General features: G+C 44.5%; 1 long non-coding RNA gene across 1 annotated transcript; it reads right to left on the bottom strand.

The window, feature by feature from the left end:
* Window positions 1-982: 982 nt before the first annotated feature.
* Window positions 983-24,400, bottom strand: LOC138918641 (uncharacterized). The gene is made up of 5 exons (XR_011428190.1): window positions 24,272-24,400; window positions 20,023-20,197; window positions 14,781-14,885; window positions 11,987-12,399; window positions 983-2,003 (listed from the first exon to the last, which is right to left on the bottom strand). It is a non-coding gene; the product is annotated as an uncharacterized lncRNA (long non-coding RNA).
* Window positions 24,401-24,644: the final 244 nt, after the last annotated feature.

The raw sequence follows: 24,644 nt of genomic DNA, 5'->3' as shown, positions 1-24,644 counted from the left end.
CCACTTCTGAGTATTTATCCAAAGAACACAAAAACATTAATTTCAACAAATATATGCACTTGTGTATTTATTGTAGCATTATTTACAATAGCCAAGACATGGAAACAACTTAAGTGTCTGTTGATGGATGAATGGAGAAAGAAGATGTGGTATGTATATACAATGGAGTACTATTTATCCATAAAAAAGATGAAATCTTGCCATATGCAACAGCATGGATGGACCTAGAGGGTATCATGCTAAGTGAAATAAAGTCAGACAGAAACAAATATAGTATGATTTCACTCATATGAGAAAGATAAAAAACAAACAAACACATAGATATGGAGAACAGATTGGTGGTTACCAAAGGGGAAGGGGGTGGAGGAGTGCAGAAGGGGTAAAGGGGTACATTTGTAGTGATGGATGGAAATTACACATTTGGTGGTGAACATGATGTAGTATATCCAGTAGTTAAAATATAATGATGTACACCTGAAATCAATATAATGTTATAAACCAATGTTACCTCAATAAGGAATAAATAAATAAAATTTAAAAAATAAAAATAGGGGCCAGCCCAGTGGCATAGGTTAAGTTCGCACACTCCACTTTGGTGGTTCAGTGTTCACCGGTTCGGATCCCAGCTGCGGATCTAGCACCACTCATCAAGCCACACTGTGGTGGCATCCTACATAAAATAGAGGAAGATTGGCACAGATGTTAGCTCAGTGACAGTCTTCCTTAAGCAAAGAGAGGAAGATTGGCAACAGATGTTAGCTCAGGGCCAATCTTCCTCACCAAAAAAAAATAATAAAATAAATATAAATAAATTAAAAATAAAATACCATAAGAAAAGAACATTGGTAGATGTTGCATAATATCAACAGTATATAACGTGGGAGAAAAGTAGTATACTGTCTGTGCAGATATCTCTCTTTATATATGGATAAAATTCAGTTCAGTAGGGGCACCAAATATATGAAAGAAAAGTACTTGATGATTTTCTCCCCCAAGACTCTTTTGCCTGAACAGCTTTATTGAGATATAATTCATATACCATACAATTCATCCACTTAAAGTATACAAGTCAATGGTTTTTAGTATATTACATTACTGATTCTTTTTTAATTGTGGTAAAATATATATAACATAAAGTCTCCCATTTTAACCATTTTTAGAGATCCAATGCAGTGGCATTAAATAAATATATAACGTTGTGTAATCGTAACCACAATCTACAAGACTTATTTTAACTGAGCTATGCTCTACCTGATTTCTGTTTATCTCTGTAAATCCATGCTCTACATGAAGACTATTTTCATTTGAACAAGACTTATTTTGTGAGCCAAGATGTAAAGTGGGAGAGCACATTGGCATCCGTTTTGGTGAAGTTCCACCTCTGTGAGCATCAAGGAAGGAATTCCCAGTGAACTGAAGAGGGCACATCTGAACACCAGTCTATTCACTGCTTCCCTCAAAGAGATCAGTTGGCTGTTGGCCACAGGCCTGGATGGTCTTGATTCAGTTTTGAAAGTGTTCCCCAAGAAGCAGTCTCTGGGATGGAGATTAGCATACAGGATGTTTATTAAGGCATATGCTTGGTATCAACATCTGCTGAAGGGGGAGAAAGGAAGCAAGATTGGGCAGAGGCAGAAGTTGAGCTGCAATGCATTCCAACAAAGTCCTCAGCTTGTCCCCCAGGGAGGTGTGGCCCTAGGAGATAGGTCTTCGGAGTTTAACTGAATTGAGATGAGGGGACAAAACTTCATACCCCCTCATTGATGGGTCGTTGGATGTAAGCTGTCCTTTGGGCAAGGAAGTTTCCTCAGCCAAAGCAATCTCTTGAAGGGGCTAACAGCTGAGAGCCATCTTCCAGGAGCGTTCCCAGCAGCAAGAGGAATTTGTCCTTCATCCGTAGGGAAGATCTGGGAAGAGTATCATGTTGTCCAGCACACTCCACCCGTTGCACTGCTCAGATCCACTTCTTTGTGTAAGCTCTGGGAGCAGCTCCCACAGGATGCCTGGGGGAAACCCAGGAGAGGCAGGTTAGTGAGATGAGCCATAGCCCCTATCACCGCAGCTGGTCTCAGGGCTGTAACTAATCCTGTCATTTCCCGCCTCTACAACTCATTTTGGATCCACCTCCCCCTCAGCTAGTGCATCAGTTGGTCTCACTGGCTTACCTGGCGGCATGACCCACACCTCACATGTGAAGGGGCTGAGCCCCTGGTACCATCCTCTTCTCAGATCAGGATGGCTGAACTTGTCCATTCACCATCAAAGTCGGTGGGTCACCTGGGTGCCATATTCCTCCCTGCCCTCATTGTGTAACAGCAGCCTTATCTCCTCCTCATGATCAGGACCAATTACCTCTGCCAAATGGTGACCCCTCTTCTTACCTGCTGACCCTTTGGCACAAGAAGCATGAGGGCAGCAGCCCTAGTTTATCATTCAATGAGACTCTTGCTGTCCTCTGACAGAAGTGTTCATGGTCTCCTTTGGGACCCTGAGTTCTGGGGATGAGAAGCGCAAATTTCTATGCTGTTGTGCCCATGCACAGGCTCCATCCTTCCCACCATAGCTACTTTATTCATGCCCCATTGGGCTAACGCTGGGACGGTTAATGACAGAGGCTGGCTGATGTCAACTGGCCAAGTCACTCTGTCTACCTGGTTGTTTAGTGCCTCTTCCATGGTAAATGCTTTATCATAAAAAACAAAGATATTTTTCCTTCTTTTTTAATCCTATGTGTCTACCCACATGAATTTACCCCAGCCCTCCTTGTTCCTGAACTTCCAATCTTTCTCCTCGCAGGCCCATGAATAGCCAATCAACCCATTCACCACTGATCTTGAGTCCATGTATATCCTAACTTCTGAGCCACTTCTTCCAGAAAAAAGTATACCACTCGAAGCTCTACTCCTTGGGAGGATTTTCCACCACCACTTCTTTCAAGGACACCCTAAGAAGAGCTGAGTGCAACCGCTATGATTTTCAACACAGGTGCCAAGTCGGCCCACACAGGAAACAAGCTCAGGGTTTTTCTTTTTTTCAGCTGGTCATAAAGGATCCCTATGTAGTCCTGGAAGTGAGCTGAGGGAGGGGCACTGATACTAACATGACAGATGACATGTGGCTCTGGACTCCCTGTCTCTGCAGCTTATTTGTGCCTTCTAATCCTATTGATGCTCAGTCCTAGATATGCCACTTTTAGTTTATTATGGACTGTTATTGGGCCTTCCCAACCTTAGGAGTCTGACAGAATTCAGTCCATTATGGGCACTTATGGCCATCTGGTCACTTGATGTGCCATGGTCAAGCACAAAGTCTACTAGGGCCCACAAGCTATTTTCCAGAAGGTATATAATTCTCAGTGCAGATGGCATTGCCTTGTTCCAGAAACCTAGGGATCTATACTGTAATTCTCCTACTGGGTTTATCACAAACTACACAAAGCATCTTTTCCCACCACTGATACCTCCAATACCATTGGGCCTACCTGGTCATCTAGCCCAAACCTGTACCTGCTGCAGTGCCCTTTGGTGCCCTGGGCACCAGTCAAAGCTGGCAGCCTTCCATGTCACCTACTATATGAACAAGAGTGATACTCCTAGGTATGGAATATGCTGCCTCCAGAAACAGAGGCAGACTACCAAGAGTTGTGCATTGTGCTTCCTTCTTTGTGGTAGGAGGCAATGATTTAATAACTTGTCCCTTACTCTTGAGGGGACATCCTGACATGCCCCAGAGCAGGAACACTTAAAAGTGTTACTGGTGTGGCAGGTGTTGAATCTTTGTAGGGTTTATCTCCCACTCTCTGGAGTGTATGCATCTTACCAAGGGGAGACTTATCTAATCTGATTAACATGATAATTGTTGATATAGTGAACAAAATTGATCTTCTATGGGATTTCCCCGATAGCCCAGACTATTTTATGACAGAGGGCGGGGGAGTTAATACAGCCCTGGGGCAAAACTGTAAAAGGATACTCTTGCCCTTTCCAAGTCAATGTAACCTGTTTCTGATCCTCTTTTCCAATAGGATTGGAAAAGAAAGGATTAGCCTGAACAATGACCACATATTATATACCTAAGGCCATGCTAACCTGCTCAACAAAGTTGCAATTGGGGCTACTAGTTGGTTAAGTATGCAGTGGTCCACTGTCACTTTTCAGGATCCATCTGCTGTGTTCAGGTTCCAAATTGGTAAATTAAACGTAGATATGATCGAGACCACCACTTGGTGTCTTTAAGGGTGGTACCAATATCTGCCATTACTCTCAGAATGCAATATTATTTTTAATTTGTTGTCTTATCAGTGGGCAGGGTGGAGAGAGGCCAGTTCAGGAGCTTCCACTTGACCTTCCTCACTGCCATATCTCTTACCCCACAGGCCAAGGACTTAATGCGAGTGTTGTGCCAAACACCAAGTATAGCTATTCCAATTACACGTTCAGGAACTGGGGAAATGACCACAGACACTCCATGTATTACCTAGCTTTCATATACTCCCACTCTAAAAGAAGGCCCATGATGATATTTCAGGTCTCCAGGTATCAATGTCAACTCTGACTCTTTGTCCAACAGTCCTTAAAAATGTTTGAGTATTCCCCTTTTCCCAGTGTAAAACTATCAGAGTAAGTGGCCATAGGTCTCTTTGGGGAAGGACTGGGGGATTCATTTTTGAACACACTGAGGTGTTTCAGGATCCTTCCCCCCGGGGACATGAACTCTCCTTCAGAAGATGGATTCCGGATCCAAAAAATTGACTCAGGTCTAGAAATTTGGCAAGGGAGCATGAATTTTTATTGGAACAATGACTCTCAGCCTCCTGATCACCCACCCATGATTTCCTTGAGCAGTACACTTATGGGCTACCCATCTGTTTTGCCCCAAAGGACAGAGTTCTATTAACTATTTGTAAAACCTTCTTCAGGTCAATCCCCCTTGGATGCCATTGGACCTTGCTATTCATTGCAATAATTGTCCCCACCTGGCTTCTGACAGCAAAGCATTGCCAACAGCCTCTACTGGTTTGGGTTCCTTTGATCTTCACTGTTATCTGTGAACCCAGTTCTGTAACAGTATCTCCTACTGTCAGCCTGGGATACAGGAACACAAATACCACTGAGCTTCTTAATGATGCAGATGCTTCTCTCTCCAGCACATTCCATATTGCTTTGGTCAATAGTGCATCCTCCTGGCCCTTCCGTAGAACATAATCATCTTGTGGGTTTTTTACCCTTACATAGTATATCCACTCTCTCATGCCCACTTCTCTGAGCCTTTTAATTCCTTCTTTCACCACCTGCCGCAGCAATTCTGTCATTTCTACTTCAGTTAGTGTTGACTACCACTTTTTCCATGCTTCTAGAAGCCATCGTAGCAGCGTGTTCATACCATTTCCTGGGGATCCTTACTAGTGTGTTCAGAAGAGTGCTCCCATATCAATAAACTCTCTTTTATCAAACGTATGTCCTGCCCTCCTCAGTCCAGCATTCTTGGAATCCAATCCTCTCCTGGATCCTGCTGGTACAAGTTGGCTAGGTCCTGCAGTCCCCTTCCTGGGCATACATGTCCTCAGCTGGGTTATGTTATGACTCAGCCCTAGTCACTGACCTAATGGACAGGAAAGGAGGGGAAGGAAGAGCTGCATTACAAGGAGAGGTCTCTATGTCATCTTCAGGCAAGTGGGAAGCTCCCATCCTTAGTAGGGAGATGTGGGCCACCTGTGCAGGTTCAGAGGGTTCAGGTGAGTCTCAGGATTCAAGATATTTGGATACATCAACCCAGATATCCCCAGCTCATATCTCACGGTCCCATTCTTTCCCAATCAAGGCCTTAACCTTGTAAAGCAAACTAGCCTTGGTTGGGGAGTTTAACCTTCTTTAGAGATCAGCTACTCTGACAATGAGATCCTGGGCCTGATCCTCAGCTTTCTCTCATGCTGAAGGAGGTGAAAACCCTTTGTGTATGCTACCAAGGAGGCCCTCTGGATCACACAATTAGATTTTAACTGCCAGGTAACCATTCCCAGATTTTGGTTCTTTTTCCAGAGTGGAGTTTAGTTACAGCCACCAAGTTCCACTCTCCTTAAAGTTACCATTTCCCCCATATTTCTCAAAAGCCTAATATACTACATGAGCTATCACATTGTTTTCCACCCGTGTGTATCATCCCAGTTCACCACCAGTAAGAGTTTTAACAATTGTGCTGCCACATTGAGCCAGGGGCTATCTGTGCTCCACCTACCACCAGTGGTAGGGTCCTCATTACCACCAGACAGCATGTGATCTAGACCCAGACTCCCATCCCGGTGACTGTCTTCTCCTATCTTCTCTGGTACCAGCTATTACACGTTGGATGCCCCAGGAAGTAGATTTGAGACAGATGTTAACATGCAGGACATTTATCAGGGCTTACTATTAGAGGCAACACTTACAAAAAGAGAGAAAGGAAGCAGAATTAGGCAGAGGGAGAATTTGAGCTGTGATCCAGTACTAAGTCAACCCCATGGGAAGTTCTGAAGGTCAGGGATGACCCTTCAGAGTTGTCTCCATTTGGGGTAGGGAATGGAGCCTCTCTACCACCACAGGGACCAGTCAGCCCTCGGAAGGAGACGTAACTTTGGGAGAGCCACTTTGCTTCAGCAGAGGCATCCCCAAAGAGGGCACGATGGCTGAGAGCTGTCTTCCAGTTGCACTTCCAACAACTCGGAGGTGGGGGATGGGGAATAAGTGTTTCATTCCTGGAGGGGGATCTGGGTGGTGGACATCACAGCACCTACCACAAAGGAAATGGTGAACATTGGAACAGGATGACATTGCAGTCACTGATAGATAATGACATACGTTGGCTATTCACAAGGAAGGAGGTTTTGAAATGAGAGATGAGATAAAAAATAATTTCTTCATGACCATTTCTATGATTTCAAGTGGCTTGCTATAAGGGCATATCTCGCTGATGTATTCAGTATCTTCAACAGCCTGAACCTGCATGGTCACACAAAGGATAAGATATTGGGGTTTTCTTTTTTTAACATTGAACCATGGTGTAAACTGCTCAAAAATGCCGAAAAACAAATTGATTTGTTACCAGCATATCAATGTTTTGGCTGGGTTTTTTTTAAACAAAACCTATTATGTATTACTTTATATATTTAAAAGTACACTGGAATTTGGCAATAAGACACAAATAAACACTTTTCGAAGCCAAATGGAACCCAAGAATAGACTAGGAATCTGTCTGTCATTACCTCCTGGTTTGCAGCATCCAGTTCTCCAGAATTGAGTATAATAAGCTCATCTACTGAGCATCTGACAAACGTCAGACACAGTCTTCAGAAAGAACCCTCACCACAATTTCTGGATCTGTGTATGAATGAAATATCCAGAAGCAAACATACGTGCTTTTCCCCAAATCTTCATAATTGTGAGATGTGATTTTCTAACTTAATAAAAATAGGAAAAGAAATAAAAATATAAGAAAAGATGAAACAAACAAAGAATAAGTAAAGAAAGTGACCTGGTACAACCCAGATCAATGACTTAAATGCTTGACATAAACAGATTATGGATGTTTTAATGAGAGATTGCCGGCAACATCATCCATCTCATTGCAATGAGACAATTATCATTTGATTTTTAACATTGTGCTTTATTTTTACTTTGTGATGAATACAATTTCATAACAGTTTGTTATAATTTACCTAAATTGGTGTATAGGGGTCTAACATCTATGTGTGTGCACACACACACACACACACTCCTTTCAACTAGACTGGATACGCTTTTACCTCTATTAAATATTGAGATTTCCCCCTAGGACACGTATTTTCAACTGAAAAGATAGATCCTGTTGTTGAAATCAAGTTTGAAAGCCACAACTTATTTGGAGCCCTTGGGTGGGGGGGCTATAAATTTATCTAATTATTCTGTCCATTTTTATTACTTTACCCTGTGTTTTTATCTTCATAGCTCTTAATTGTCATTATCATGTGCGCTTGTCTACTTGTTTGTTGCTTGTCTTCCTGACTAGAATATAAGCTCAATGAATTCGGGGACCTTGTCTCTTCACCTCATACCCTCATTGCCTAGAAGAATGCCAGGCACATTAGTACAAACTTACTAAATATTTGCTGAATAAGTGGATGAATGAAGCTTTTACTTATTCTTCCATTCATCCATTTATCTATTTATCCATCATGTACCTATGCATCCATCATATGAGAAAGCCATGTATACTGGTGAGTTAGTTTTGCTGTCTACTTGCAAGACTGAATATGGTTTATAGATATAGATATAGATATATGCATATATTTCTATTACGTGAAATAATCTTATGGAGAAGGAGTCCTGAGGTGCAAGTCTACAGACCCAGCAAACTGGTGGCTGGAGGAGTCATCTTCCAACTTCATTTCCCTAGTCCTTCTAGGCGGTAAAGGAGAGCAGCCAGCAAAAGAAAAAGGGCCTGGAGCAGGCATTGCTGGGAACCTGTTTCATCAATCTTATTATGCTTTGTGCTGACTTCATATTTTAATAATCTCCTCCCAAATACCTTGCTAACCCAGCCTAAATCGTCCCTTCATACAGTTAGTACATATCTGATGCCCAGTAACGACTTCTTTGTTCCACCCTCCCCCTGCTCAGTACAGTTCCATTTATTATCTAACCTCACTTAGGCATTTTCAGCAATCTTTTTATGTTCCTCCACACACATTTTCTAAAAAGCCAGCTGTGCAATTTAGACCATCCCTGGAGATTATTGACCAGGGTGGGTTTGCATTTATGAGCACATAACTGAAGCTGACACGGCCTTTACCAGAATTAATAGCTCTTGGAACAATTTGCCTTTACAGCATTTTACAAACAGCTTCATAATACATCTGAGGGCAAGGCAAATTTTAATTAGTGTCACTAACAGCTAAGTATTCAGAGGTGAAATAATTAAGTGGCTGGACCAATAGGAGAAAGGGGTGGAAGGTGAACTTGGAGTCTGTGCAGGTTCAAGGTGGTAGGAGTTTCCACTTGTCTTTGGGGTGATGCTGGGGAGCCGTTCTCTTTGCTGAGATGAGTTTTCTGTTAACGCTGACCAGGAATTACTGCTAGCAAATTCGGTCTGTCTGCACGCAATATCGTTTTGAAACACCCGGTGCTTCCTTCCTCCCACCCTCTCTCTGTAGTTTCTTCTCTTATTTAAATTTGGTTGCTCTATTTTACAAGCAAAGCAGCTGCCGGTGTGGGGAAGAGGTGGACCATGCAGATTTATGGTTTACAGTTTGCTAAATGTAAACCTGCCTAATCCTTTCATATCATTGGATTACTCTCCCCAAGCAAATTTTCCTAGCTTTCATCATGAAAATGGGCTCCTTGCCAAGAAACCACTCATCCCGGCTCAGGTCCACCTGGCCTTTCCCCATTGTCAACTCCTCCATCTCTGGCCATTAAAAGGGTTTTCTGACTGAATATTTGCACAACCATTTCTGAAAGTCAAACACAAAATCTTTGTTCCATAGTGTCACTAATCTCTATGCAGGATTCTGGTCTGAATTATTATCAGGGAAAGAGGGCCTTTGATCACTGGGTCAGTTCTCTCTTAATATCATCTAATTAAATAAAAATAAATTTATTTAAAGTTTAAATAATAACCAAGGTCAGATCAGAGGATTTAGAGAAAACAACATACCTGTTAGCATTAGTGCTGCTCCACAGGTGGCTGCGTTTGGAAGGTAGGTTAAGAAAGCCATCCTAAAATTCCTAAATACTCCATAAATGCTTCATCAATTAAACTTTTAATGGATTAAAAAAAAATATTCGTGGTTATTTGCTGCCTAATTCCCTCCACAGGTCCAGAGAAGGGGACCTTCTTGGGTTTCAAAGGGAAAGGGTTCTTTGTGACTGCAAAACAGAACGCGGGGTTTGATTCACACACACTGCTCTGTCAATCACGTCTGAAAGTCTGCACATGTGTAAACTCTCTCACCAGCTATGCAACAGCACCTTGCCATTCCATCACTGAGTGATTTTGATCCCTCCTCAGCTAAACTTTACTACTGTAAGCAAGTAATTGGGGGGGGGGGGAGGCGGATAGACCAGAGAGTGCCTTTCTGACTCAGGTACCCTGACTCTCGGAATTTAGGACCTGAGGGCTGCATTCATTGAAAAGGCAAGCACCCAGACATCCTCCTTGAACACCAAATCTGTTTAAACTATTATGAAAATGAAAGGTTCTTCTGTACGTTTTCTCACAAAACTTTCAGGAGTCTGAGTGAATTCAGTATTGAAGATGTTGAATGTGCACTCAAGATCCATATACTGGGTGGGCTTCCATTAAGCTATTTTCTTGATTTACTTGAGCCTAATGAGTCAAAAGTGGCAAGACAGAAAAATGCATTTTTGGTGGCCCAGGGCCTCCCTTCCACATTCTCTGGCTTTCCCATTGATTTCTAGAGCTGCCACAGCCAAAGCGGGGGGGGGGGGGGGGGGGGGACCTCACCCAGACACGGTAACAACGTTAGGCAGAGCACTCGCCTGTCACTGCTCCTCTTCCTCCAATCTTCCAGAAGACAGTGGGGAGGAAGGCCTTGCAACCCACTCTCCAAACATGGTACCTCTGGTTTGAATAAAGCAGTCCATATGAGCACGGGACTTTGAGGAGAAAGACCAGAAAATGCCTTACTATAATGGCTGATTGCAATATACCTTGTTTTAAATGTAAGTTCCTTGAAGACAAGGGACCGTATTTTTTATGAAGAGTAGAGGGTGACATCTGATAAGAAACTCAACTTCCATTCATAGAAGTCTGTTTGGCTTGGTAGGCACTCACACTCCCAAGTTTCACTTTGCATTTCTGGGTTCATCAAACCCTCAGATTCAATATTGAAAGTCAAAGTGAAACCCCCCACGAAGAAAACCACACTGATTTTTACCTGCTTTAATGTCGGTGTTTTGAGAAACTAGCATTAAATCAGTCCGGCTCACTCCACATTCACCTTTTGGGGTATACAAAATACCTCCAGTGAAGTGGCAGCAAATTTGTCTTGCCTCAAAAATGTTCACCAATGAGAGGGTTTTTAATTAAATCCAAAGCCTTCACATTGATTTCAACATGTTTTTAAAGACTCCTGCACAGATGTCTCAATTCAGTCAAGGGCTTAATTGTTGAGAGAGGAAAAACAAGGCACTTCTAAATTTCAACCTATTGTAGGGGCTTTGTGAAAACCTGAATCCTTCAAAACAAATGCCAAAAGTAACTGTGCAAACTTCTCCATTCGTGTGCATACAATGACACTGCCAACAAAAGAGAGGAAAAGAGAAAGCTCAAAGAGTGAGGGCAGATGGAGAGGAAAGAGAAAGAAAGTTGGAGAGGAAAAAAAGATCCAAAGATGGATTTCTTTTTCACTCATTTCTGGAACAGGTAGAATTTTCACTCTGAGAATAGTAATACTCACTTGATTTGAAATGCTCAAATCAGACCTGGGGCCGAACTGGTCTGTCAGTTTATCTGGGGCCAAATTTAGTCAGTTCCGTTTACCTGGGGCCATCTTCATCATACCTGCACAGCATTCCTGGGTGCTGTTCTGTCTGTCACTCTGACACGACAGGACAGGGGCCAGCCCAGATTCTGTGAGGTCTCATGGGAGCTGAGATCCGAATTGAAAACCTAGGAAGGAAGCCAAGATCCTACTGCTGGGAATGTACAAACAGCAGAGCAGGAGCGGCCGAGTCAAGGACCTGTCACGGTCACAGAGCCAGAGTTGGTCAGGTGGGAACAGGTCGGCCGCAAGGAAGGGAGAAGTCAGGGGCAGTTCCCAAAAGACACCTAATGCAAACATTTGGAGGCTTCATCATCCTATTTTTCAAAAAAGAAAATGATAACCCTGGGTTTTAGTTTGCTGTCTTCACTGAAAAAATTCAAAAGGCCCCAAGTGGGAATTCCCTGGAGGTGAGGATGAAAAGAAACGGGGCTCACTTACCCCACTGTACTGCGTTGCTCAGTTACTCACCTGCCACCCCAACTGGTGGCAATTTCCTCATGGACAGTGGCTTCTGTTTGTCCTTAGGGCCTAGTCCAGTGCCTGGTATTTGGTAGACATTCAATAAAGTGCTTGACTCAGTGACCGAGCGGACAAATGGTCATAGATAGATATTACTTGATACTTTCAATCTGAAGGGTCCTTAGAAGGCTTTTGAGGCATTTCTCCCCAGGGTCAATTAAAGATCATCAATCTCTAGGAAGCCCCAGGAGGGCCACACTCATGCTCAGTTTGCCTTCTCTGGAATGAAAGTGGCTACTTCTTTTCTGGAAACATATGAGGAAGTGTCCTATGGGCAGCTCGTCTTCCCGCCTTTTTGCCTGTGCCTTTTTGCCTGTGTGACAAAGTCTCTCTTTGCCTCAGAAATATAGCGTGTTTCCAGGCTGCAAAGAAACCGTTGAAAATTAAACCACAGAACAGCATTTTAATGAGAACATGATTACCTAACACCCCACTGTGGTTTCACATGGCCTGGTGCCAACCTTCCAAAATGCTACCAGAAGCTCAGAGTGAAAAGAAAAAAGAGAAAGAGAAAAAAAAAAAAGTGATTAGCATCCCCTTTAGTGAAGGTGGCTTTCTTGGATGGCTTCCAAAAAGATCTCTCTAGAAGGACGTAGGTTATTGGTGTCTGCAGTTGAACAAAACTTTCTTCCTGTTTTGAAAAGTTTGAGAGAGAGAAAAGGGGAGCCACCCTTGAATTAGTAAGTACATGATGTCCTGAACTAGGTGTTTATAGCACCAAAGCTCTACTGTGTGCGTCTGTACCCAGCACTGTCTATCTCATCAGCTTGCCTTCTGCGCACCCCCTTGCTATTTCCGTAGCCTAGGTTACAAGACCGCAGGTATTGCTGCTCCACTGGCCCCTTGGAACAAAGCCCGAGCGAGCATTGTTCCTCCCTGGTTGGCAGCTTGCACTGAGCATGCCTAGCACAGGGCACAGAGAAGGCGATGGAGGCGCTGGGGCTCATGTCGGGGTCGTTTCTCAGAGACATCCTTTCCTTGGTCTCCAACTGGCCCGGCACTTACCCATTTGGGGCTGCGGTTTCATTTCCACGTTGGGTTTCCTGACTTAACCCGTGAACTGCCTTCTGCAGTTGTCTTTCCACAGGTTCAACAGCAACCAGCTGGCCCTGCGAGGCCGCAGGAAAAAGCAGATCACAGAGCTGGAAGGAGCTGTAGTGGACTCCCTTCATTCCACAGATGCAGAAATTAAGGCCCAGAGGAAATTTAGAGATTCACCCAGTGTCGCCCAACTACTCAGCATCCTGACTTGCAGGCTGAGGATACTGCCCTAGCCCTTCCACCTCCAATTCCTTTCAGTAACAGAGTAACTTAAAGAACCACTTACACACAGAGTGATGGGCACACAGCAGGCATAATAGATGCTACTTTCCTTCCTTGCAAAGTGCTCACTGCTAAGCTCTGAGAAGGATAAGTGGAAAACTGCCACACATTCTTGCCCTCAAGAAGTTACAATATCTCGAAGGGAACAACATGTACACATTAAGCATACAAATACTACAAGCTAAATGCAAAGCAGGGTGCAAGGAGATGCTTAATAGAGCAAGTGCAATGAAAAGCAAAATGCTCTCCCTCTGTGCTCCCTTCTCTGGTTAACTTACTCATTTTATCTTGGTTTTGAGGTCACCTCTTTCGAGAAGCCCTCCTGGGTTTGGTTCAGGTTGGGCTGTAAGTGCCTGTGCACTTGTCTGGGTCCCCGTGAGCGCTGTGAGGATAGGTTCCTGGTCAGCCTTGTGCACTGCTGTATTCCATGTCTAATGCCAGTGGGTGCTCAGTAAACATTTGGGAAAGGAAGGAGTTGAATGTTTATCGAGAACATTTTAGCCAGCAAGTTGGATTGGAGATAGGCTCAAAGATGGGAAGGATTTACATCAATGCCGAAGGTGGCCCAGAAATGGGTGGATAAGCCCCCTCCCCCATAGAAAAATCACCACGGTGGGTGCTAGTGAGAGGTCACTGAGGAGACTCCCATGGGTGGAACAGTAACTTTTGATGAAGAGAGTCAGGAAGGTGCTGTCGGGTAAGTCAGATGAGGCCAGACTCTAGGAGATCAGGGATGCTAAGAGGACGATAGCAACCAGAAAGAAGATGTGTCGCCCTTTAAAAAGAAGAGAATTAGAGAACATCCAAGCCACGAGAAAGCTGCACACTGCGAACCACCAGCTCAGCTTCAGAATCTGATTTTGAGAAGCATTTTCCTACACTTGCAAAGAAAGCTTTCGGGCTTCCCTTTGGTAGCTGGATTTGTCGCCCCTTCTCTACTTTGAAGTGTTGACTCTTTCTCAACACCTGAAGAGACAGGCTGAGTTTCACCTTGGGAAAATGCAAAATAGTCAGCTGCGGTGAAGAAAAAACGAATTGTGATCTCAATCACAGCTTTCTTTGATACACTGCGCTAAAGGGAATTCTGAAAGGACCACTGACTCATTTCAGCCGGTGAGCCAGGGTGAACGTTTAATGTGGTGACTCAGTGACCAAGGAAACCACTTCTCTTGGGGAGTTGTTTGTTCTGACTCTTCTTATCTGGATGCCTCTACCAAACAAACGAGTATCATCTTTCACTTGGGGGCACCTGGTAGGCATTTACAAAAAAAAAAAGGAGTTCCGAGAAGAAGAACTATAATTACCAACAACAGAGAGGGCTCGGTTTCTGCTATCTTATGCCTCATCCACAGGTTTATCAAAATCAAGGAGCAAAATGATTTGTCCAGGAAGGGGGTGTGAAGGAGGAACAGAGACTCACCGTGTAGACAGCCACATGCTGCGTAAAACACCGCAGACATTTCGCGTCAACTCATGCCATTCCAGCGAGATGTTAACTTGGAGGAAATGCCAGGAAAATGAGAGGCTGGAAAAGAAAGGAGATGTATTCTTATGGATGCCTAGCTGGTAGGCAGTCCCGGACAGTTGCTGGTGTCATTCTACTCCAACCTAGAGCAGACTGAGTAGAGTATGACTCATCTCTAAATAAGAGCCCTGGACAGGCTCATGATAGAGCTGCTGCTCCCCAGGGGAAGGTCACCTGGAGGTTATAGGTTTAGAGACCTTAACAGTCCCATGGGCTAAGACGTCATTGCGCACAAGGCAGCCAGGTCCCATGCAGATGAGGATACGTCAAATGATTGGCCTCACTGTGGGAGCCATCCCTCTCTCAGGGGCCATCTGGGAGCGGATTTGAACTTCTAAGGGGCATCTCACACAACCCAAGTCCCAGTGAACTTTGGGATCCATGTGACCAAAAGAAGAGTCTCTCCTAATGAGAAATTCACTCCTCAGGGACCAGGCAGGAGACGTGGTAGGTGGACTGCTGCATTGGAAGCAGCCCTTTGTCACCCCTACCCTGGAGCAGCCATAAGAAAGGGTGGCTGCCATCTTGCTATTCACCACCAGCCTCTGGGGGAACCCAGTGAGGCACCTACGTGCTATGGGGGATAAGAGAGAGCATGCAAACATCTAGCTTCCCTGGTCCCACACACCTTCACACAAAGAACGATGTGAGCTTCTGATGCCTTTGTCCTCCTCTTTCCCCTACATCCTCGACCTGGGCTTCTATCAGCTTCGAGAGAGTGGCCTTCCCAGGCCAGGACCAGCACAGAGCAGGTGTGTCATAAACGTTGATGTTGATGGCTAGATTCATGACAAGAGGTAGGCACCACTTTGCATTATCTCCATTTTGATGAGGAAACTGAGGCTCTAAAACATCAAGTAACTTGCCCAAAGCCCCTGAGTTAGTGAACCCAGGTCTGTTAGCTCAGAGCCCAAGGTCTTAAACTAACTGATTCCGTTCCTTTGCCAAAGATAGACTGGATGGCCGGAGGAATTGGGTGTGTTAGAAGCTTCTTCAAGAGAATCACCCCTCCCCGGATTTCAGCAGCATCAGTGTCCGACTAGCGCCTATTTTATGTTTCAATTGTGGGTTCAAGGTCACAACTGTTTGTCCCTTCTTAAGAGCTTGTCACACCCAGTGTTCCCTGGTTTCATTTGTACATTAGGGTTCCAACTGTCACTCGCCAGCCGGCACATTGGTTTCACTTCCCTGGGCCCTAATTCATTCGTTTTCTGAAATAGGGATCTATCTACCAGGGTGGGTGTGAGAAGTAAGAAAAGGGGTGTGAATACAAAGCCCACAGGAGCCTCACCATGACGCTGTTCATGCACTAGTGAGCACTTCACAAACAAAAAGCATTGTAACAGAGTATTTTTGTCCTTTCCTAGCAGACTTCTGTCTCAACTCTGGATGACATCAGAACCAGAGCATTTTTTAAAAACACAAATGCCAAAGACCCCACCTCAGCCCTACCAAATCAGGAACACCAAGGGTGAGGTCCAAGGACCTGAATTTTACATGGTAGTCAACTCCCTGATGTGTGGGGACCTGGACCAAACTAGATGTTCACCCTATGGGAAGCTTCCATAAGGGTCGGAAGTAGGTTTAGAGGACCTGGAAGCTGCCTCCCAAAACCAGCCCTCTTATTTGCTTGGTTGCTGGTTGGTAGCTCCCTCCTGCAAGCTGAGTAGTAATCGGTGTACAGAGAAACATTCCTTCAGTCCTATTCCATATTGGTCGTCTCTACGCTCTCTCTCTGGCAGCCCCAGTAGGGGTAGGCTTGGGGCCCCACACAAAAACTACGCTCCCTCCAGGGCTGCCCTTCCTCTGCTAAACAAGATCACTTTTAACAACCACAAAGTTTCACGAATCACCAATGAAAGCCGATCATGCTGTTAAGTGTTTGTTAATGAAGAACATTCTTAAATGCACACACAAAAAAACCCAAAACAAACAAGCAAAACTATGAATTCAAGACAGTTTCAAATAAGTTTGCTATTTTATTAATCACCAAAACATCCACATGCATTTGAAAAGTTGTTATGCATTATTTACTCAGTCTGAAGTAAGACTTGGGACTTGAGAATATCTGGACCCTTTACAATAACTTTCCTGGGGGTCCACTGCCCCAAGATTGGGAACCAGCATGTGGCACTCTGTCAGGGCCCGTCCACCTATACTTACTTGCTCCTTAACAGTAAATATCACCCAAAGAATCCAATTGTGGAATTGTGGCAGTGTTTGAAATGAGCCACCGGTAAGAAACCACAAGGCCAGAAAAGTGATCTGAGGCCAAGAATGAAAGAGAAAATGGATCTGAAAATAAACTCTGCTTATAGCAATTATATCTAGGATCAGTCTTGAGCTGCACTCTGAGAACCAAAGTTGGACACCCAAAGGTAGACCAGAGCACTCAGCAAAGCAACCGTTATGACGGAGGCAAGGTCCGGAAGGAATGGGTGCCTACTTTCCTTGAAAAGGGACTATTACAAATAAAGGCACAAGTGTAGAGCAATTTATTTTCAATGTTCTGCTAAAAGTTATCTTTGCAGTTAAGGGATCTTGAAATTATTTTAACTTCAAGTGTCTTGGGTAGGACATTCCAGCAACATGCCAAACCGGAGGGTGAGTGGCACTGTGGCCTCTCTGTAAGGCACAGCTCAGATTCCATCTCTTCTGCAAAGCTTTCCCTGGGGCATATTGGTTTGAAATGACTTCCTCCCTCTGAGCTACTGGGCCCCAACCCTGGTGATTCTGATTCTGTAGGTCTGAGGAGCGAGGGTGCCACCAACTCCTTGTTTTCTGTATAATTCATCTGTGACCATAAAAGTTACAGATGATTCTAGCTGAACTGCTACTATAGTACAGATGCTGATACGAATTCTCATCTAAGTTTCTAAAGACGGTTGCTTCTCTCTTTCTGCCTCTTCTCCTATAGCTCTGCGCATAGAACCCAGCTCTAATTGGTGTTCAATAACCACATATTGATTTGCTTTGGTCTGACATAGTGTCCTACCCCGAGAGTCAACTCGAAATCATACGCAGGCAGAGGCTTTAGAGGTGTAAAGGAAGGATCTTGAAACCCACTTTTTTTTTTCGGTCTGCCAAGTTTTGCCACCTCTGATGGTTATCTTTTAAAGATATGCAATCAGATGAAGTCCCCCAATGACATCAGTAAAAGGATGCATATCATTGGACGCCCTGTGCTGCGCAAAAGCCCGCAAGTCAGATGCAGGTGTTGGTGAGAAACCAACACCCAAACTTTGAAAAATAAAAGGATAAGCCTTCAGACTTTCTCTAAACAGCATCACGTCCCCACTCAGCCTCTCTCCTCACCTCTATTCATCACAGCTTCGCTGAAATTTCCGTCACTCTGACCCCCTCCTTCTGCCTCAACTTCACACCAGTGAGTCACCAGATGCTAGTGCCCCAAGATCTCTTCTCTGAGCCTCCCTCCAATTCCCGCCACTATCCAGCTAGCCCAGAACTTTACAATGTCCCACCTGAGCTGTCCAAATAGGTTTCCGTCTGCTCTCTCCACCTCAGCGTCGTCCTTCCAACCCATTCTATACTCCACTTACAGATTAATTATTCTAAAGCATATCTCGGAACCATATTATTCTCCAACTCAAAATCTTCACAGTTTTGCTATTACTTTAGAGAATAAAGTCCGGGCCTCTTAGCCTTGCCTGTAAAACCCCAATGCTCTAGCCTCAATGTACTTCTCCAGACAGAACTCCAACCTATATTCCAATCAAACTGGCTCATCCTTGTTCCAGGCTCCAATCTTCTATTCATGCTTTCTTATTCCAGTCAGAATGTTCTCCTTCCTGTCAAATTCTTTCCAAGTCAAAAATCCTGCCCATTCTTCATAGATATCTCCTGTGTGGAAGATCTCCTCCTTCCCTACTGGACTTGTTCCTACTTCGCTTATGCTGTCTGTCCTGCTCCGGCTGATAGTACTGTTATCTACGTTCCTATATTCTCTCCCATGCCAGATTTCAGTGGCTTAATACTAAGGACTGTGTGCTGTTCACCTAGCATGGATCTCAGCACCTAGCAACGCTCTGCACATCACAGGCAGTCAAACTAGTTTGTGGAAGGAAGGGAAGAAGAGGTCTCGGAAGCAAAAGAGAAGGATCTCAGACGGGGCCAGAGAGAGCAGGAAGAGAATCCACCAAAAAAGGAGAAGACAAGTCATACAGAGAAATGAAAACAATTAAATAAAATGCTGGGGACAGATCCTGGGCAGTGTGAGAGGGTGTGTTCCAGATATGCAGAGAAGAACCAGGGAAACGTGCTCGCACCATGACAGGACTTAACACCAACCTTGACGTGATCCCAGTGGCAGATTCTATCACCTCATTACCTCCTGCACCTCTCACAGCAGGTGCGGGGCTCTTCAGGTCGAAACTTGGTGCCTGTGATTTATGAAACCGTAATGGGTAGAAATTTGCCTTCGTGTTACACTTCATCTAGATTTAATTAAAACATCTTATCTCTATAATAATTAACTTTTAATTAATATTCTTCCAGTTTGCAAAGTAGCCTTATACTTTGTATCGTCCTCATTATCAATCTTGTAAGATAAATAGTCAACAGAATTCCCTGAGAGTTATCTGGCACTTTAGAGTTTGCAAACTCCTCGTCTTACGTGGTCGTCTCATTTGGTGCTCACTCACGTTTCCATTACTCCCTTAATGCCGAGTAACGCTCAGGGAAACCCGTTTACTCCAGTTTCCGGGACACAGTCTGCTGCTTTACGCTTCCATGTCTGTGCATATATGGTTCTCCAGGTAGAATTCTTTTTAGCTCCTCACGGTCTTCACCTCCAGAAGCCAGGTCTTCTGCAGACGACCAGGGTAGCAGCACCTCAGGGACTCTCTAGGGTCCTCCCCTGGGGGCATGGGGGTGTCCATTATCACTGGACAGGCACACCTGGCATTCTGTAGCTGCCTCAACTTCTGTGGAAATTCTGGAAGGGGATTCAGAACCAAGGAGATTACGGGACCCAGGACACTGACTCTGGCCAGTGAAGAAACACAGACACACATGCAAATACACGTCTGCCCCCGGCAACACAGAGAAGGAGAGCTTACATGGTAAAACCCACTTCCCTTGCTCTCAAGAAAAAAAGAGGAGAATTCTGTATACTTACAACAAATGGGACACTCAGGGGTGGAAGAGAAACTCTGACTTTGTATTGGCTTATTGTTGCCAGTTTCTGATTCTTGTGGATGCCTCACACCCTCCATTTTCAGCTTTTTCTTTTGCAGAATTCATCCAAGACAGCTCGTTCTGTTCACGGGGGACACAAAGGCATGGGCCAGAGACTGCAAACAACAGGTCAGAAAATCAGGCTATTCTAAATGGTTCTCTCTGATTCAAGGTCGGGGTAAAGCAGAGATTTTTCAAGAAGAAAATAAAGTGTACAGTTTGAAAAAACATTCCTAATCATGTATTTTTCCAGATTTGGAAAACAACCTATTGTTTTCACAACACAAACTACAGAAAGGAAGTAAAGATCAACAAAACCCTTTTGGCCGATGGGGAATGGGCAGAAGATGTATCTTTTGTATATCCATGCTTTCCGGGAAGAGGCCAGAGCTTTCTCATGGGACCTATCAGAAAGGAAGGCCAATTAAATGTTGCCGTTTAGCATAAAAGGGTAGAGGAAGTCTTTGCCTCCCAGGGACGGAGGAGCCCTTCTCACTTTCTAAGCTAGTCTGGCAGCGCTCAGCACCCAAACTCTTAAAGAGAAGCCTAGATAGAAATTCATGGCAGCACCAAGTGGGCCTTCCCCTTTCTAGAATTGATGCTGGGGCACAGAGCAAGCATATGACAGAGAAGAGAGAAAGCAGGAGGTGCTAGGACATGAAAAATTCAGATACCCTAGAGGACTTGAGTTTCTGGGGTGGTTGGTTATGACGGTGTGCGTGTGTGTGTGTTTGTGTGTGTACGGGGGAGAGAGAGAGAGAGAGAAGTTGGGGGAGGGGCTCTGGGTGAAGGAGTGGGGTGGTTTTTCTTAGCCTGGCAAATAGCCAGTTGGACATGGCAGAGAAGAAAAATCCTATTCAGTCTTGAGGAGCCTAATTTAAATCAGTTGGGGAGAAGCTTGAAGATGGCGCTGGAATGCCCTCCCATTTACCATCAGAGATAAAGCTCTCAGCGATCTGGACTGGCAGATGGAGACCTGTTTGTGGAAAGGATGCATTCCCATTGTTTGGAATTGTTCAAAGTGTTGCCGCAGAGGTCATTCTTCTCTGCCTCCAAATAAGCAATAAACCATGTGCACATGAGCTGGTTTCCGAACCATAAAGGGACAACGAGGCAGAAACAGGACGTCCAACGCCTGCTCCCTCTGAGAGCTGCCCCACCGTGGCTTCCAAAGGCAAGCAGGGCCACGGAGGGCAGCCCTCCACAAACCGGACCCTAGTGAAGCCAGCCCAGGGGATGAAGCCGCAACCGGTTGACCACAGGCATAAATGAGTGGAAAAACAAGAAAAAAAAACCTGAAACACTCTACCTTGGCATTTTTAAACGACTCTGAAAACGATTTCATTTCCTCCTTGTAAAAAACTGCTCCCACACAGAGCCATCCCCAGTTTACAGAGATTCCCAGAAAAGCCCTGAGCCTTTGGTTGGAAGGCGTTGGACGGGCAGCTAGACGATAAAACAATGTTTTCTCCAGGCAGCCATCAGCACCTGCTAAAAAGGAACCTGTTTGGGCACGGATCTTCAGACAATTTTTTAAGTCTTCCTTTTAACCTGTTTCCTCTAATGTAATACCAAGCAAAGGTGGAATTAATCTCGCTCTTTATTAGCCTGCTTCCGAAGCTGCTGCTTTCCCACATTTTCTCTACAGCGAGTACATCTGAAAGTCTCAGGAGGCCTTAAAAAGTCCAGCACTAAATCTTTTGAGTCACTTAATCCCCAAATCTTCCATGTTTGGAGATAATTTCCTTTACAAAAAGAAATCCTAACCTGGCCTGGTTCCGCTCTCTAACCAGCTAATGGAACAAAGAGGCCTCTCATTAGACTCATCTCTGAGGCTGCAGAAATAAGTGTCTTGGGAAGGGCAGGTTTTTGCTTTCGCCTCATGATGGTTTTGGCTGCTGCTCGCTTTGGCTTCCTCGCATGCTGTCGCATCCAGCCAAGCTCGAGCTAAGTTCAACCCAGTGGATAGAAAATAGGGAGGCAGGTGGCTAGGAAAAAGGGCTGTCTGGGGATCAGGTTTGCCCAGCAGGGACGGGCTGCCTTTCTGAGGAATGGGCTGCCCATCCCTGGGAGCGTTCAGAGATGGGACCACCTTGTGTGGCTGTGGAAAGAGCTCCTTGGAACAGAGACCAAATGGGTTCAAAGCTCTGTTTCAACCCCGAATCTGAGTAACCACGGGGAGGGGTGAGAGGGGGAGGCGCTTTCACGGCACGTAGGAGAAACTTTATTACTTCTCTTTCCTTCCTCCATCACATATGTCTCTCTTCTGCCCCACAATTAGAACATTTCACACTTTATTTAAGGCTCCATTTCCCTTTACTTCACTTTCGTGGGTAACGGTGGAAAAAGCCATGTGACTGGTTAATCAAAGCCCTCCACCGGCAAGAAAGACATTTTAGCAGCTGAGATATAAGCCTATGTTAATAATCGGTAATGTTTATTCAGCACTTACTAGGTGCCCTCACTGTGCTAAAGATTTCACACGCATTATCATATTTAATCCTCCCAAAAAAAACCAAAAGGTGAAATGCTATTATTATCTGGATATTACAGCTAAGGAAACAGACTTAGAGATATGCTTGCCCAGCCTCTAGACTGGTAAATCATGCTCTGGTAAACCAGCTCTCAGTAAAGAAATGAAGAAATAAGTCCTGATTTATAGCATTTGTAGATTTCTGTGGTGTACATATTCCCACCGTGGTCGATTTTAAGCTACTAACGTGATGTCCCTGAATGTCGAGTTGGAAGAGATGTGTACACTCAGCGCTCAAGCGCCCATACGTGCTGGCTCCGAGGACCCATGCTCTGAACTACTAAGCTGCACTGTTCAGCTGGCGATCCTCCTTTCTCCTGTCAGCCCTCCTGTTTAAAGAGAAGAAGGAGGAATGTCCCCCTTCCTGAAGGCTGTCGTTCTCCAATAGCTGAAAGAAATAACAGCCCAGCATTCATGCATCAAGGTAGATGAGAAAGCTGAGAGCCTGAGTTGGGAGAATATAACAGAGTCACAGGGAGGTTGAGTTAATTCTCTTCAGGGTCCCAAATATTAACCTGAGTAAAGCTGGAGCCACAAGGGGGTATCGACTCAGGGAATCCAAAGTGACTAATTTCAGTCTTGGAATGATGGACAAATTATAGCACACAGGCCACGCCAAAACGATTCTGAGGCTAGTTCTGACTATTTCCATTGCTGCCCTTGAGTGTGTCTGTTCCATCCTTCCGGGTCTCCCAAATCCCCATCTTTCTTTCAATTCCTAGTGCCAACACCTTAGGCCAGTGTAAACTGAAAGCTTGTAGAGTTTTTGTTTATTTGCTTGCTCGTCTGTTTTGAATCAACATTTTAAAGTTGAAAGACTTCGCATGAAACAATCAGCACTTTCAGCTTCTCTTTAAAAATTGGAAGATATGGCTCAAATTCCTGCATAGGGCCATTAAGGCTAGGGACTACTCCTTTAGACAGGGCATGCACCCTCCAGTTCTCTCTAGTCCCCACCACTCCCTATTGCCTCATTCATTTACAATACCTGCAGTATTTTAGAGTTTGTCACTTGTGTCTTAGATCTACAAGTAGCTCCAATGGCCTAATCACGGCTTTGGATTTAGAAAACTGCTAAGGCAAGAATATTGAATGGATCCCCCTACACACAAACTCACACACACAAACACACAGACATGCAAATACATAGACACACAAATAATTCCCACCCTGTCCTACTAATAGAAAACTCTTGGTAGAATGTTCTCAGCAAGCTCTCAAAGCCCATCTGTACGGGTGATCAGATCACCACATTTCTGGGAGTGCCCTGGCTCTGCCATGGGTTGCATAGTTCTCTTTAGAAAGCAGACTGTCCACAGGGCTCTAGGCACTTCCTCCTGTTATATAGCTGCTTGAGGTCACTGCCAATAAATTACTAGTTTAAGGAAAACAATGACAAGCCTTTTCCATGGAGAACAGGACTTGCTCACTCAATTATTTCCTAGAGTCGTGCCCTCTTTCCCAGCTTGACACCATAATTATTGAGGCAACAGCAGTGAATCTGCTTGTTGTTGTTCTTCAGACCCACAAAGCCACACCACATCTGCCACATGAGCACAGCAAACTCTGAGAGCAATGCATCCTCCTGGCAGTGGAACTAGTCAAGTAATAACCGTTGCCTTATTAATTAAGTGGCTGGTTTGTTAAAAGGACTTACCAGGGTGACTCTAAATTGGCTGTATTTGTTTATCAGTCTAGGTTTTCTCTTTGTACAGGAAATTTTGCTGACTGTTACAAATCTTCAATGGAAATCACCAATAATCTCAATTCAGTGAAGTCAGACCTTTTAAAAATTCAAGATATGACAGATTTAGGAAGAAAATAGTACCCAGAAAACAAGCGATAATTTTCCTAAATTGGTATCTAGATGCAAGATGGAAGGTTCAGCTTTACTTTCCACTTGAAGGTGCTGGAGACAGAGGGTTGGGGAAGGAGGAGTGGGCGCATGCAGCCCGGTGAGGGACCATGTCTCCCACCTAACACCATCGTGGAAATAGTTGACATTTAATAGCATCGTCTCTTTGAGATTT

This window comes from Equus caballus, chromosome 18, assembly GCF_041296265.1.
Source record: "Equus caballus isolate H_3958 breed thoroughbred chromosome 18, TB-T2T, whole genome shotgun sequence".
Lineage (NCBI taxonomy): Eukaryota > Metazoa > Chordata > Mammalia > Perissodactyla > Equidae > Equus > Equus caballus.
This window is presented reverse-complemented; position numbering and strand designations above follow the sequence as displayed.